This window comes from Rutidosis leptorrhynchoides, chromosome 3 (genome assembly GCF_046630445.1).
Source record: "Rutidosis leptorrhynchoides isolate AG116_Rl617_1_P2 chromosome 3, CSIRO_AGI_Rlap_v1, whole genome shotgun sequence".
In the NCBI taxonomy this organism is placed as follows: Eukaryota; Viridiplantae; Streptophyta; class Magnoliopsida; order Asterales; family Asteraceae; genus Rutidosis; species Rutidosis leptorrhynchoides.
In genome coordinates, this window is record NC_092335.1 from 552,139,428 (window position 1) to 552,153,671 (window position 14,244).

Here is a 14,244-nt window from a genome sequence, read left to right on the forward strand (position 1 = left end):
CACTAACTAACACCATTTCAAGTCAAAAACACGAATTTAGAGAAATCTAGAGTTTTAGAAATGTTACCCAAACGAGATGAAGTTGGTACCAAAATGAAGAGGATGAAGAGAGGATCACGAATATGTAATTTATTTTGTTGTAAGCCTCCTAGATCGGATTTAGATGATGATTGAATGAATTTGGTAATGGTGTGTGTGTTCTTGCTAGAGAGAAAGAGAGAGAGATGGAGATGATAATGAATGGGTGAAAGGGGTTTGACCCTTTGACCTAGTCAAGGGTTTGATCCCTTGTCAAGTTTAGTCCCTCAACTTTCGTTCGGGTGCGGGAATTACCTAAACGAGATAATTTAAAACGCGTATCAACGGGAGATGTTATAAACATATAACGGACTTTATATTAGTATAACGGAAAAGAAAATGGAAAAAGGCGGGATGTTACATAATCAATATTTTTAATTCATTTTAATTGTCCAATGTTATTAGTCCACAGTCGATAGTCCACAGTTGACAGTCCAATAATTCATATATAGTTTAATATATAATATTCGAATTAATTAATACGTATCGTGACCCGTGTACATGTCTCAGACTCGATCACAACTCAAATTATATATATTATTGTAGAATCAACCTCAACCCTGTATAGCTAACTCCCGCATTACTGCATATTGAGTGTCTATGGTTATTCCAAATAATATATATAGATGCGTCAATATGATATGTCAAAACCTTGTATATGTGTCCAAATATGTAAAGTGCATAAAAATAAATAACAGAAATTTAATGACGATAAATAAAGTGCGTAAAGTAAATAACAGAAATTAAATGACGATAAATAAAATTGTGAGAACGTAAATTGCGATAATTAAATTGCGATAAATAAAATGTAATCAGTTAGCTAGGAGCAGTTAGCTAGGAACAGTTAGCGTGGATTCTTAACAAAATTTCTCATAGTTAATTTGTTTGTTTCTAACAAATTTTATTTTGTCAAATATTTTCCTCATTATGCCACTTGTTGGATTCTGATAGGTCAAAATCTAAATATGAAATTGAATGAAAATGATTATTCTGCGGTGAACGGATACGTATATCGGTGGCTGTAAGTAGGATAGTGAATGACTGTTGAATCAGATTCGAAGAATGTACAATGTAACTTATTAATGTGAAATCTAAATATTCCATGGGTATTACCTACCCGTTAAAATATTTTCACCATTAACAGTTTGTACGAAAGAATTTTTAATTACAATCTTTATGAAAATATATATATACATATATATTTTCTTCAGATGTAATCATGGATTTAATGAGTTAACATAATATTAAACTCATTTAGTTTTCGGTTGGAACTAGAATAAATAATCTCTAAAAATTTAGAGATTACATATTCGCCATGTCGAACGAAGATAAATGAGGTAGAATGATACATAGAACGAAGATCATACTCGAAGTACAGATGGTGATATTGAGGCATGGATTGTTGATGGTACTGATGCTGTTATTTATGGTACTACTGGTGCTGGTGATGTTGCTGAAGCTGGTACGTTTTGCACCATATTTTCCAAGGCTACAACTCGGGCTCGAAGCTCGTTGACTTATTACTCCAGAATGATTGTCGGTAGGAACGAGCGAATGAATAAAGTTTTAGAAATTTTTTTTTTTGATATCATAATATCATTGCGTGATATTCTGGAAATGAGTGTGAAAATGGTGTTTCGGACAGGTTCGCCGGTAAGTGCTTCAGGTTCTTCACCAAGAGGTGAATTTGGTTGATGGAAAGGATCCCCTTCTTCGCGTCTCCATGGATTAAGTCGACTATGAACCCATCAGATGAATTGAGGATGGCTGATTGGTTGATTCATTCTGGTTATACTGCCTTCGGAGTTCGAGTGGAAATTCATATCGGAATAGCTGTCGGAATAACTATCGGAATAGCTATCATAATCTAAGGGACTCGAACTAGTTGAGGAATTCATCTCATAAAATCAGATGAATGATTTTCGATAAGAATTAGATTATAGGATGTAGATTAGTACTCTGCAATACATAATTTACGTATGCATATATAATACTAAAATCCCATAAGTTACAGAGGAATCTACAGAAGTTGTCAGGTAAAGTTACAGTAACAGATATGCTAATATATGAATTAGCAGACACGCTAAGATACGAATTTTATCTATACACTATTCATGCAATCATTGCAGTAAGATGTGTCTAGACTAAGAATGATAAGCAGGTAATTTTCTAAGGATGATAAGCAGATGATTTCCGACTAGAAATGATAAGCAAAACTTTTGACATGCAGACACGGTCGAAGTCCAGACTCACTAATGCATCTAAACAACTATTAGTTTGACACACTATTGCATGACCTGGTTCACTAAGACCACCGCTCTGATACCAACTGTAGTACCCCATCCTAATCCATCTGGACGAAGTCTTCAACAACTGGTATCATCACGATGAACTGACGTCTAAATTCCATGAACGACCCCATGTAATATGAGCAAATGCACAGCGGAAGATTTCTTTCATACCTGAGAATAAACATGCTTTCAAGTGTCAACCAAAAGGCTGGTGAGTTCATAAGTTTTCATAAAACAATAAAATTCATTATTTTGATAGACCACAAGATTTAAATGCTGCATGGTACAAATGGGCCCGAATCCTATACCCACCTGTAATGTACATGCGATATCTTTTAAATACAGTACACCTTTCTTGTGTACGAAACCATTTTTCATAAATCTTAGTAACCGTACACATATCTCGTGCACAAAATAACATACACATAACCTGTGTATAAAATCATTCTCTCGATACATAACATTCATATCAATTGGTGGCAATTATCATGTCCACATAATTCAATGGTGGCAATTATCATGTCCACATAATTCAACAATAATCCGCAGAACTTCTGTCTGCATAATAATTCATTCGAGGAATGTTTTGCTTGTGTCTATCTCGTCAAACATTTATAAAAGCATTTTATGTATTCGCAGTTCAAAAATATATTTCAAAAGCATTTAATAAAGCAGTTGTAAAAACAGCGCATGTATTCTCTGTTCCAAAAATATAAAGTGTAAAAGGGAGCAAATGAAACTCACGCATATAAATATTGTAAAACAGTTATTAAAGCATTTGCATGTATTCTCAGCCCAAAAATGTAATGAGTAAAAAGGGAATCAAATGAAACTCACCATACTGTATTTTGTAGTAAAAATACATATGACGTCATTTAACAAATGTAGGGTTGACCTCGGATTCACGAACCTATTATTCAATTATGTATATTAATACATGTAATGGTAATTGAACAAATATATATTTTATTAGTGATTTTATTTGTTTTTTTATATCATGTGTTATATTAATAACTTAATTAGATATATTTATCTTTATATAGATAATTAACATTTATTACAAAAGTATTTATATGGTTAGGTTTTATGTCATATATATATTTTTATATAGAAAATCTTCATTTGATATATTAATAGTACTAATAATAATAATGATAAAAATAATACTAATTATGATAAAAAATTATCATAATTCTAATAATAATAACAATGATAATTTTAATATTAATGATAAAGATAGTACTAATAATAAAATTTGTTTGTAGTGTTAATACTAATAACGTTTAATGATAATACTAATAATTATGATATAATTTTGTTAATAATAATAATTAATCTAACAATACTAATAATAATAATAATAATAATAATAATAATAATAATAATAATAATAATAATAATAATAATAATAATAATAATAATAGGAATAATAATAGTAATAATAGGAATAATAATAATGAGTAATAAGTAAACTACCTCAAAGGAGTAGTTCTAAAAAAATACCCAAGTCCGGGTTTGAACCCGCGACGTCCCGCTGACTCGATAACAACCTAAACCAGTTCTCTACTCGTGTTTTCTTGATTTAGTCCCTAATCTATATATATAAATTCGTCTCTTTTCCTTCACCATTTCATCATCTCTTTTCACCATCACTTGCTCATCATGATATCATCATCATCAACGTATATGTCTATCATCGACTTCTAAACATCAACTTCTTGAGTGTATAATCACCATCGTTATAATATGATCATCATACAGATAGTCATCATCACGACATCATCATTAACATGGTCTTTTATTCTAACCACTTTAATCACCATCATAATCTTAACTCTTATCATCATCCTTATTAACTAATAATCATCATCACCTAAACTATCATCATCTTCTATTACGCGTATTATAACATAATAATTGTTATCATTATATTCAGTATTTATCATCATATCCCTCATCAGTTAATATACGTAATAATGGTCCAACAAGACCTGAATCTGGGTCACAGCCCACCAACAAACTTACGGCCCACGTAGTAAAATTTCAGCCCAACATTAGTGACAGCCCAACAGGGAAAGAAACCTGGCCCAACAGGGAAAAGGGAAATAAGATTTCGGTTCATGATCTCTTTCTGTTCGTGACACATCAAGTATATTAACACAAAAATGATCAATTTAATCCCTTCCTTTGCTTTTGCTTTCGACAACCTAACAGCTCCTCACCAACTCATTTTTCCATTATTGTAATTATAATCATCCTCTTTTAATCATAATCATACCATAATCCTAATCATCCTTGGCTATTACGTAAAAAAAAATATCATCTAATTTGAACGCATCCTCGTATAATACCATGATCATTAATACCGTCATCCTCACCCGTTTCACCATTCCTTACTTAAACTAAAAGCATATTCTCAAATATCATTTTTATTTTTTATTCTGTCTTAAAACCCATAATTGAGTCGATCACCTGGAGGATTAAAGTGATCCTAGTCATGTTTGGGGTTTGCAGCCGTTGGTGACCCACTTGGGTTTGCTTTCGGTCGAGTTTTAAAACAAGAAGGAGGGTATGCTTGTTTAGATGGGTTCCACGACAAGACAAAAGGAAAAGCAATTTGATTTGTAATAGTGTGTAGGTGTGGTCACGTGATTTGTATTGTCCCCCCTTATAATCGATTAGCAGACAATTCAGTAAACTTTAGAATTTGGATATGCTCCACTAGCTATTAAATAAACGCCATAAGATGATATACTATAAGCAACTTGACAAAACCTTTATTAAATATGTGGTACCTCTTCTTTCTTCATTTGCTTTGCAAGTTCAAGACTTAAATAAACAAACACACTCATTTCATGTTTCGTTACGTGAACAGATAGAAAGGAAATAGTAACAGGCTGCAGCCGTGACTTGATCGAACAAGAAGAATAAATAATTGCAGTAGTATCAGAAATAGCGAGCAAAAATAAAAGGTGGCGATTTGATATTATTTTGGTTGTTTTAATTGGTGGTTTGTGTGTTGTTCAAGGTGGTGATCGAAAGTGAAAGCTCACGATGGTGAGAATGTTGTGAGGTTAACCGATTTAGAAAATGGAAGGAAGAGACACCAAATGATTACGGTGGTCTAGCAGTTCATCAATGATGGTGTTCGGGTTAAACTAGAAGTAACAATACAAGTGGTCCTAATGAGGATGGAAGGTTGTCGATACAATAAAGAGGAGAAGAAGAAATACATGTATTGGTTGGTTGTCGATCAAGAGTCACCAAGGTGGTGACGGGTTTTCAACGAAACAAGAAGGAATGAGAAGTATAGAAAGAGAGCGAGATGGATTAGTTGAAATATGAAGATGACAGAGGTTTCAAGCTGTATATTTACACTTTTCTGTTTTTATCTCACAATTGTAATACAGAATCATATCATATCTAAAAAGTAATCAATAGTTGAAGTTAGTAAAGGTGATTAGAATGGTTTGTTTGCATTGAGAATTTTTGGTTCATCTGGTACAAATTGGGTAGATAGACGGACGGAGTTGTTCAACCAAAAAGAAAAAGAACGGAAAAATAATCAGATATCTACTTTCCAATTGAATTGTACAATTTACTGTAGGTGATGCAAGCAATTTGGAGACAAAACAAAATGAATAAAGTGTTGATGTGTACATGTAACAAATTCGATCCATAAATCTGAATCTTATAAATTAAACTGTATTATTATTATTAGTTAATTATATATATATATATATATATATATATATATATATATATATATATATATATATATATATATAATCATAATCCTGGAATTGAGTTAGTAATAATAATAATAATAAAATTTATTAATAACAGTAATGTCAAATAGTTCTAAATTAAATACTACAATCATAATTTTTATGTATTACAATATATAATACTACTTATGTATGGAATTTATATATATTTATTTTAATAGTAACTTAATTATTTTATATATTATTTTTCATTTTTAATTTCAATTGAATAAAGTGTATTTTATTAATTTAAAATATTACATATACACTTATATCTATTTTTACAATTAATTGTTCGTGAATAATCGGGAATAGTCAAAGATCAAATGCTTTCATGAATTAGTTCAAAAATCTTTGAGATTCAATTAAATAGACTTTGCTTATCGTGTCGGAAACATATAAAGATCAAGTTTAAATTTGATCGGAAATTCCCGGGTCATCACCAAACGAGGCCTCGAAAACCTTTAATTTTGTTAGTTTTTTTAGTTTTAACTTCTAAACGCAATTTTAACGGCGACTAAGTCGGAGCTACGAGTCAAAAAATACGTTCATTCAACGTTTTGACATTTTGGCACCAAGCACCACGGACCACTAGGTATGGAAATGGATCGGATATGAATCAGGTGATCTCATATTCATATTAATATCCATTAAATTTTTTAACCCATATCCATTTAAAAATAAAATATCAATCCAATCCATTAATTCAAATGTACATAATCTGTATGTACATATGTATTTCGGGTGTCCGTGGGTGATTAATCGTTATCCATATGTGAACGACGAATTTTTCACCTCATCCATATCCATATCCATATCCGTTATTCGTCAATTTATATCATTCATGTCCATTTAAATGGATCGGATCGGGTGGATATTCGATAGATCGAACATCCATTGTCATCCCTACACGCTACGCAGTGTCGGTGATGCTTGGTACATGGTGCGAGTTTGCGAGGAAAAATGGTTGTCTCGATGTATATTTCGTACACATGCATCACACACGCGGGCTTGCATGCATCATGCGTGATGCGTAGACATATGACATTTCTTGCATTTTCGAACTTTTAAGGGCATGTTGTTAAATACTTCAAAAAATGGTGGCATATTGATCAATAATCTAAAATATAATTTATTTATTGGATCATGGACTATTAACTTGGGGAATAATATTTTCGGCTTGAGGCAAATAAATAAATCTAAAATTTTTAGCAGAAAATTTTGAAATTGACTGGGGCATCTGGCCCCTGACCTATGCTAATTTCGCCCCTGCTTGATTAGTTGTGATCTTGAGTTTGCGAATTAAGTGACTAGGCATTTAAAAGACATTATGTAAAGTCAAAGTTAAGAAATGAAATTAAATAATACTGATAACTCCTAAATTATACCCTTTTTTAATAACATTTTAAGGAGTTATCTTAGCATTTTAAAGTCATTTTAATCCTAAAACACACAAATGGGTAAAAAGGAGAAAAGGTAATTCTAATAATTTTATCGAAGTTATGTATCAAACAGGATCAAAAAAAACAAGGAAAATTGCAGAAAAGGCTATGAAGCCGCCGGCCTGGATGAAAGGAAGCTGTCGGCTTAAAGTGGAAAATGCCAGAATGTTCTAAAATTGATCGCAGAATGTGATGAACTTGTTGACCAAGCAAAATTCAGATAGTCGCCGGTTTCACACTGAAGCCGCCAGTCTAAGTTACACGGTTTCTCAACTTGTCGACCAAGTTCAAGTAAAAATGGAAACGAAATCAAAAAGATTACAGGATCTTTGAAGCCGCCGGCCTGGTTCTGAAGCCGCCTGCTTGGCTAGGACGGTTACGCGTTTTGTGCTTGCGGATCAATTTAAACTTGCAGGAGGAGTCACCGACCCAAGGAAGCCGCCGGCTTCCCACTGAAGCCGCCGGCTTGACCCCCGTTTCTAAAAAGTATAAATAGAGGGCTCATGTTTTAGTTTTAGATATACAATACAACTTTTCATATACAGTTTCGTTTTTCTTTTAGGGTTTTCTCTAAAACCCTTAGATTAGGTTTACTTTTATTGTAATCAAGATTATTCAAGTTTTAATCCAAAGTTTCTTTCATCTACCTTTTTAAGGTATGATTCTATCTTTATTTTACCGTTTATCCTGTTTTATTTATTTTAATGGTTTATTTTCGTCTACCATTATGAACTAAACGTTCATAGTGGTTACGTGGATGAAAACTAAACTTCGTCTGGGAATCAGATGAAGTCGCCGGCTTCGCCAGTCCAAGCCGCAAAGCGGTCGGCTTCGTGCTTCAGTCCGTACAGTTTCTAGTTCTTTTCCAGATCTGTATGTTCGAGTTTCTGTAATTATATTTAAACTGTTTTGAATCTGTTATGCTCTAATATACTTGTTTCCCATGCTTAATGATTAGATAACATGATTTTAGGGTTGATTAATACTTAATCCGATAATCTATTATTCGATTCATGCTACTTGTTTAGATCTAGTCCATCAAACTTGTTAAATTGAATTGCGTGCAACTAGGTTAAACAACATAATAGTGATAAACTTGTTTGATTTGAAATACGCTTATATAATAGAGTTTGATATTGTTAGGCTTAATCGAAAATCCTTTGTTTGGATTTGTTTAATTATATGATTGCATGAAAACTTAGTAGTAGTTGACTTTCAGCTAGTAACTTGAGTTGATCTACTTGGTGTTAAATAGCTTATGTAGTTTGTCAGTCTATTTACATGTTGATCCTCATCACAAGATTAATATGTGTCATGTAATTGAATTCAACATGAAGAATTGAGATGTTAGTTATGCACATCACATATCTAGCATATGCTTTAAGTCCTGCCTATTAAATGATATGCAACATTTAGCCTAGCATGTTAAGGGATAATGATTGGTCTATAATTATTATCTAGCTATTTGTTAATATAAGTCATGAAACCTATCTAATATGATTCCCGTACAAGTTATTCGTTCATGTAACTACTTTTAATTATAATTGTTTATTTTAATCTTTTGCATTTATTATTCTATTATTCAATTCATTGATAAAGTACCTTCAATTGTCTATTTCCTAAGAGATAATATTCAAAACCTAAACAACAACCAAATATATATATATATATATATATATATATATATATATATATATATATATATATATTTCGAATTCTTTAATAAGAATTAGACTAAAGAATAAAACAACTTATAACGCATCTACGCTCTCTTGGGACGATAACCTAAAATACTACATCTGACCGGGTCTTGTTGCTCGTTAGGGTGTTAAAAGTAAAATAAAGGTTTTATAAACTTAAAAGTTGTAATAAAAAATCAGGGACTACTACACACACTTTTGACGCATCAAATACTATCCAAACAAGACATTATATAATATAATATTGAACATCAAAGTCAAGTTAAGAAATAAAGATTTTTAAAAATCAGAACATAACTATTAATTTGGGACGGATGAAGTACTATTTATTTTTGCTATCTTAATACTTCCCTTTTAATCTTTACTTTTATTTCTTACATAGTGGCTCTATTAATCGAGTCAACATCAAGCGTCGATTTATTGGCGACTTGACTGCCACATAGAGCCTATATTGAACTTCGGGCAGGTTTAAAACTCATGGAAATTTAATTCTACCATTTTCATGGCGTCTCATACATTTTTTTTTTATACTTTTTTTCAACTTACTTATTGGCCAGAGGTCCATTCAGAAACTATCTCTTTATCCATAGAACATTGAGAGAGGGAACTTTCTCTACTTCTGACGTGTATCACTCTGGGTGGAGAAACAACTCTTAGGCTATATGATAGGTGGTGATAATCCATTGGATAAGTCACAAGACAATATTATGTAGTTGTGAAGTGACTATTTTATTGTCAAATAAAGTGACAAATCTTTATTCATTAGTGAGGTATGTCCACAAACCATTTGATGAACTATCAGAATGGTACAAGTTAATGAGACAAATATGAAATGAGGATTAGATATTGGTTAATACCGGTATGGTACAGAATATAATTTAAGTTTTGGAGATTGGTGGTATGATGTATGTGATTACATCAAGTGACCAATATAGCATGATGTTGGAATGATCAAGCAAGGTTTAGAATAATACATTCTGATGTGGCTTAAGTACTTTAGTACTTGTAAAAGCCAACCATGGACTATGGTTTAATTAACAATGTGAATCCTTAAGGCATATTGAAATTGTATTGAGTTTACTATTGATCAAGAGGATTTTACATCTACAAGTTATTGAATTTTACACTTTTATAGATGAGGTATCTTGGATCAAAAGGTTGATGTTGAGATTATTGATATTATAAACTTGTTGTTATTACTTCTTAGTTCTAGAAGTGGATTGACTAAGATTTATTTATAGTTTTAATCTTACTATCTAATGTAAAGATAATAATTGTGTGCACAAGGATAATGGGGATGCATTATCAAAGGTGTATAAATTATAGGTTTACATTGATTACTTGTGAAACGTGGACATATGCAAGGACTAATCAATCAATTGATTTGAGTACTCACAAGTTCTTATGGTAAATAAGAATTTGGTAAATCCTTGGTTAAAAGGATTGCAAAGGGAAATTGATTGAAGTCATAGTGAATAAGATTAATGCTCATGGTGATCCCTAGTTATGGGATGTGATATGATTAAGGCATGAACAAGTGAAAGTCTAAACACTTATGCCTTAGACAAATAGTGTTTCGTGAGGTTCATCACGAATGAAGTAATGTATGTGGATTTTGTTGGGTCACTAAAAATTTTGATTAAATCACTTAGAGAAAAGCATTAGCCGGATGCGTGCACAAGTTGATTAATGTTGTGAGATTGAAGTCCATTTAGATCTTTCATAGTGGGATACCCAATTCCCTTCTAGTACATCACTAGGAACTTGAATTCAACGTGGAAAGCCTACTATATGAAGATTGGAACACATTTAATATATGATCCCAAAGTATGTGTTCGGACCCGTGAGAGAGATAAGGTTGGAGTTTAATACTTCTTAATAGTTTTCTTGACATTGCAACGCGGGAGCAAGATTAAAGAAAACTACCTATGTAAACTTGCAGTTATGCCGCTTCAAGAAAACTCGGTACTTAGCTTTTGATATGTTCATGAGAGGATTGGGACACATGACTTATAATAGTGTCGGGTTAATTGTAGAAAGTACGAAACCGATGTGTATATTATCGTCTAGTTTTCAAATTGATTGAAGGGTTCAAACGTTACGAGCACCCCGAATTTTCGAATTCTTGACATGTGTAATATACTAAGGTGGAAATTCAATCTTTATGACATTTCCATATATGCATTGGTTTGACTGTTAAGTTTATATTTTAGTAAATCAAAGATTAGACTAAAATGGTGGGGTGGGGTGGGGTGGGGTGGGGGGGGGGGGGGGGGGGGATTGTTGCTGATTTAGTGAAATCAAACAATACACCACTGATACCATTGAAACTAACATGTTATGGGCTACCAAGTGAGAGGTATGGCTTTAACGACTACTTAAACATCAACATCGGAAAAGTAACATGTTATAGGCTACCAAGTGACGGCTAATGAATTTTTGAGGGACCTAAAATAAAAAAAATTCATGCATATATGATACCAAATAAACCAAATTTCAGCTAAAGGGCTATCAAGTGAAATGGCAATAAGATTACGCCTAAAATGACATGACTCTTGTTTTAGGGAAAAAAAAAAAAGAGTTACGAAGTGTGCTAGATTCGAATTTCATAAAGAAAAAAGTATTTCTATAATGTTGATAACTTTTTGAACAAATTTCCCAATGGAATTGCAAATCTAGTGCAGGAAGTTTGATGTTTTGAGGCAATGTGGAACTCATTTTCTATACATAAAAATGACTAAGAAAAGAAGAGCTTGTTTATCTGTTTATGCATCCATTACAAAACAGAACACAAAACCTCTAGCTGTAAGCTCAAGAATCGTTGGTGTCGCCAATTTTTATTGATGAATAAAAACCTCTAGCTGTAAGCTCAAGAATCGTTGGTGTCGCCAATTTTTATTGATGAATAAAAAGCCACAAACTTTTGAAGATTTCGAGCTTGAAGAACATTGTTTTATTAGAATTTCGACTTATTTGGTTCTGGCTTTGTTAGTTATAATAATCATTGCACCTTTTCGTGTTACTTGCTAAAAGTCTAAAACCCAGCATCCATGTCATAGTCATGGTCCATATTAACCTGACTAGAAATCGACGAATGAAGACCACTCTATTAGACCACAAATGACAGAAATTCAACCTACAAAACAATTAAAAAAAGCTACAAAAGTTAATTCAGTCGATGTATACATAAGCAGAAAAGAAAAATGTAAAAAAAATAGAAAAGAGAACCCCTAGAAAGGATATGCAGTGTGCGGAGGGACCTGCAAGAAAGTGAAGGCCTAAGAAGGTTGTGATGAAGATGACAACGATGATCGCCAGTGGTGACGATGGAGATGATTAATTTGGAGGCGCTCAATGCAAAACTTTCTATTTTCTTCTTTTTTACCAGTCACATTCACATGTGTAGGATCCAGATTACTATTACAACCTACAACACACATTTAACACTCCATAACACAACAAAACCATACAATATAAACAAACACAATAAAAAAAGAAACAGTTTACCAAAACTGATGGCAAAAGTCACATGAATAAATGGGTGAGGATTAACTTACACAACCTTAGTTGAACCATTTTCATATATGTGGGTTAAAATCAGCACCTCCAATACGTTAAGCTGGTTCTACAATACCTATGCACTTATTGTAATAGTAACTATTAATGCATATAAAGTATGTAAATCAGTAAATGGGCCTAGACTAACACATATATACGACATTATCACACCTTGTTCAGTATTTTTAATTTGAACATAAACAGATGTTCTGCATTTGAGCATGTAAATAAATAGACAGGTCTAAATTATCACATCCAAATCACATCATCTATGTATCTATTGCAATCATGTATACATATAACTAATTGATTCAAACAAAAATCAGACCTGAAAGAAAGTGCATTGGAAACCATCTTTACCAAAATAATCATCACCGTCATCAACATGAAGACCATTCAGAGTATTCCTCATATCTTCCTTTTCATTATAAAGCAACTATTGTTGCTAAAGTGGCACTTGAAACTACACACATTTAACTGAAAATGAAATTATAAGTAAAGTCAGTAAATATCAAAAATTCCATAGTTAAGTAAAATTGTAAAAATCATTCTTAAGTTCAGAGAAATAAAGCCTGATTACTTATTATTTACTGGAAATATAATAAACAATATATTAAGAGACAAATATTATGTTTTTACACCCAGAAGAGATTTATATGGATTCTTCATGATAATTTTATCTATTCATCAAGATTGACTTTATAAGAACGGATATGCACATCAGGTGTCATTAGTGTATTCATATTATAATACTACAAAGTTCAAAATTTCAATATCTAAAATAAAATTTAATCTCAACAATCGTCAAATACTAAATACTAAACACATAAACAAACACATTACTGAAAGCAATCCGAAACTAAATCAACAACAAAATCTTACCTGAGAATAAAGTAACAATCGCCAAACAGGAAGCGCTAGAAAAACATCAAATAAATTAAAACGTAACACTTAATTAGTTAATCAACACATAACACATAAAATTCCTAATTAGTAACAACCCAATTACTCTTACCAGCACACAGACACGTACGAATCAAAGAAATTAGGCATATGCACAACAGCTAGGGTTTACATCTTCCGGTGACAGCGCAAGCGGCAGAGATGGTGGAAGTCGCCAAAATGAGAACTACCAGCACACACATTAGAATTTTCAGAATAACAATTACTAGTATTATTAGTAGTGAATTTAGGAGCACCCTAATTAAAAGGTTTCCTAATATATCCAGGGGATAACCAATAACCTCAAAACACCTATCCACAGTGTGACCAATCATACCACATTTAGTACAATTTTAATTAGCATTTAGACCTTTGCCAGTTCAAAACTTCTTATTAAGATTAGTGTTATTCATATTATTACTAGGTCTACCACCAAAAGAATTTGGGTGAGTTTTAGCAAAAAAAA

The 14,244-nt window shown here is 32.2% G+C and overlaps 1 long non-coding RNA gene across 1 annotated transcript in view; it reads right to left on the reverse strand.

The window, feature by feature from the left end:
• LOC139898538 (uncharacterized) overlaps positions 1-13,958 on the reverse strand; it is a 32,919-nt gene extending 18,961 nt beyond the window's left edge. Inside the window, exons 1-2 of the long non-coding RNA XR_011777049.1 lie at positions 13,852-13,958; positions 13,719-13,753 (exon numbers count right to left, since the gene is read on the reverse strand). This is a non-coding gene — a long non-coding RNA (uncharacterized lncRNA). The remainder of the gene's footprint in view (positions 1-13,718; positions 13,754-13,851) is intronic.
• Positions 13,959-14,244: the final 286 nt, after the last annotated feature.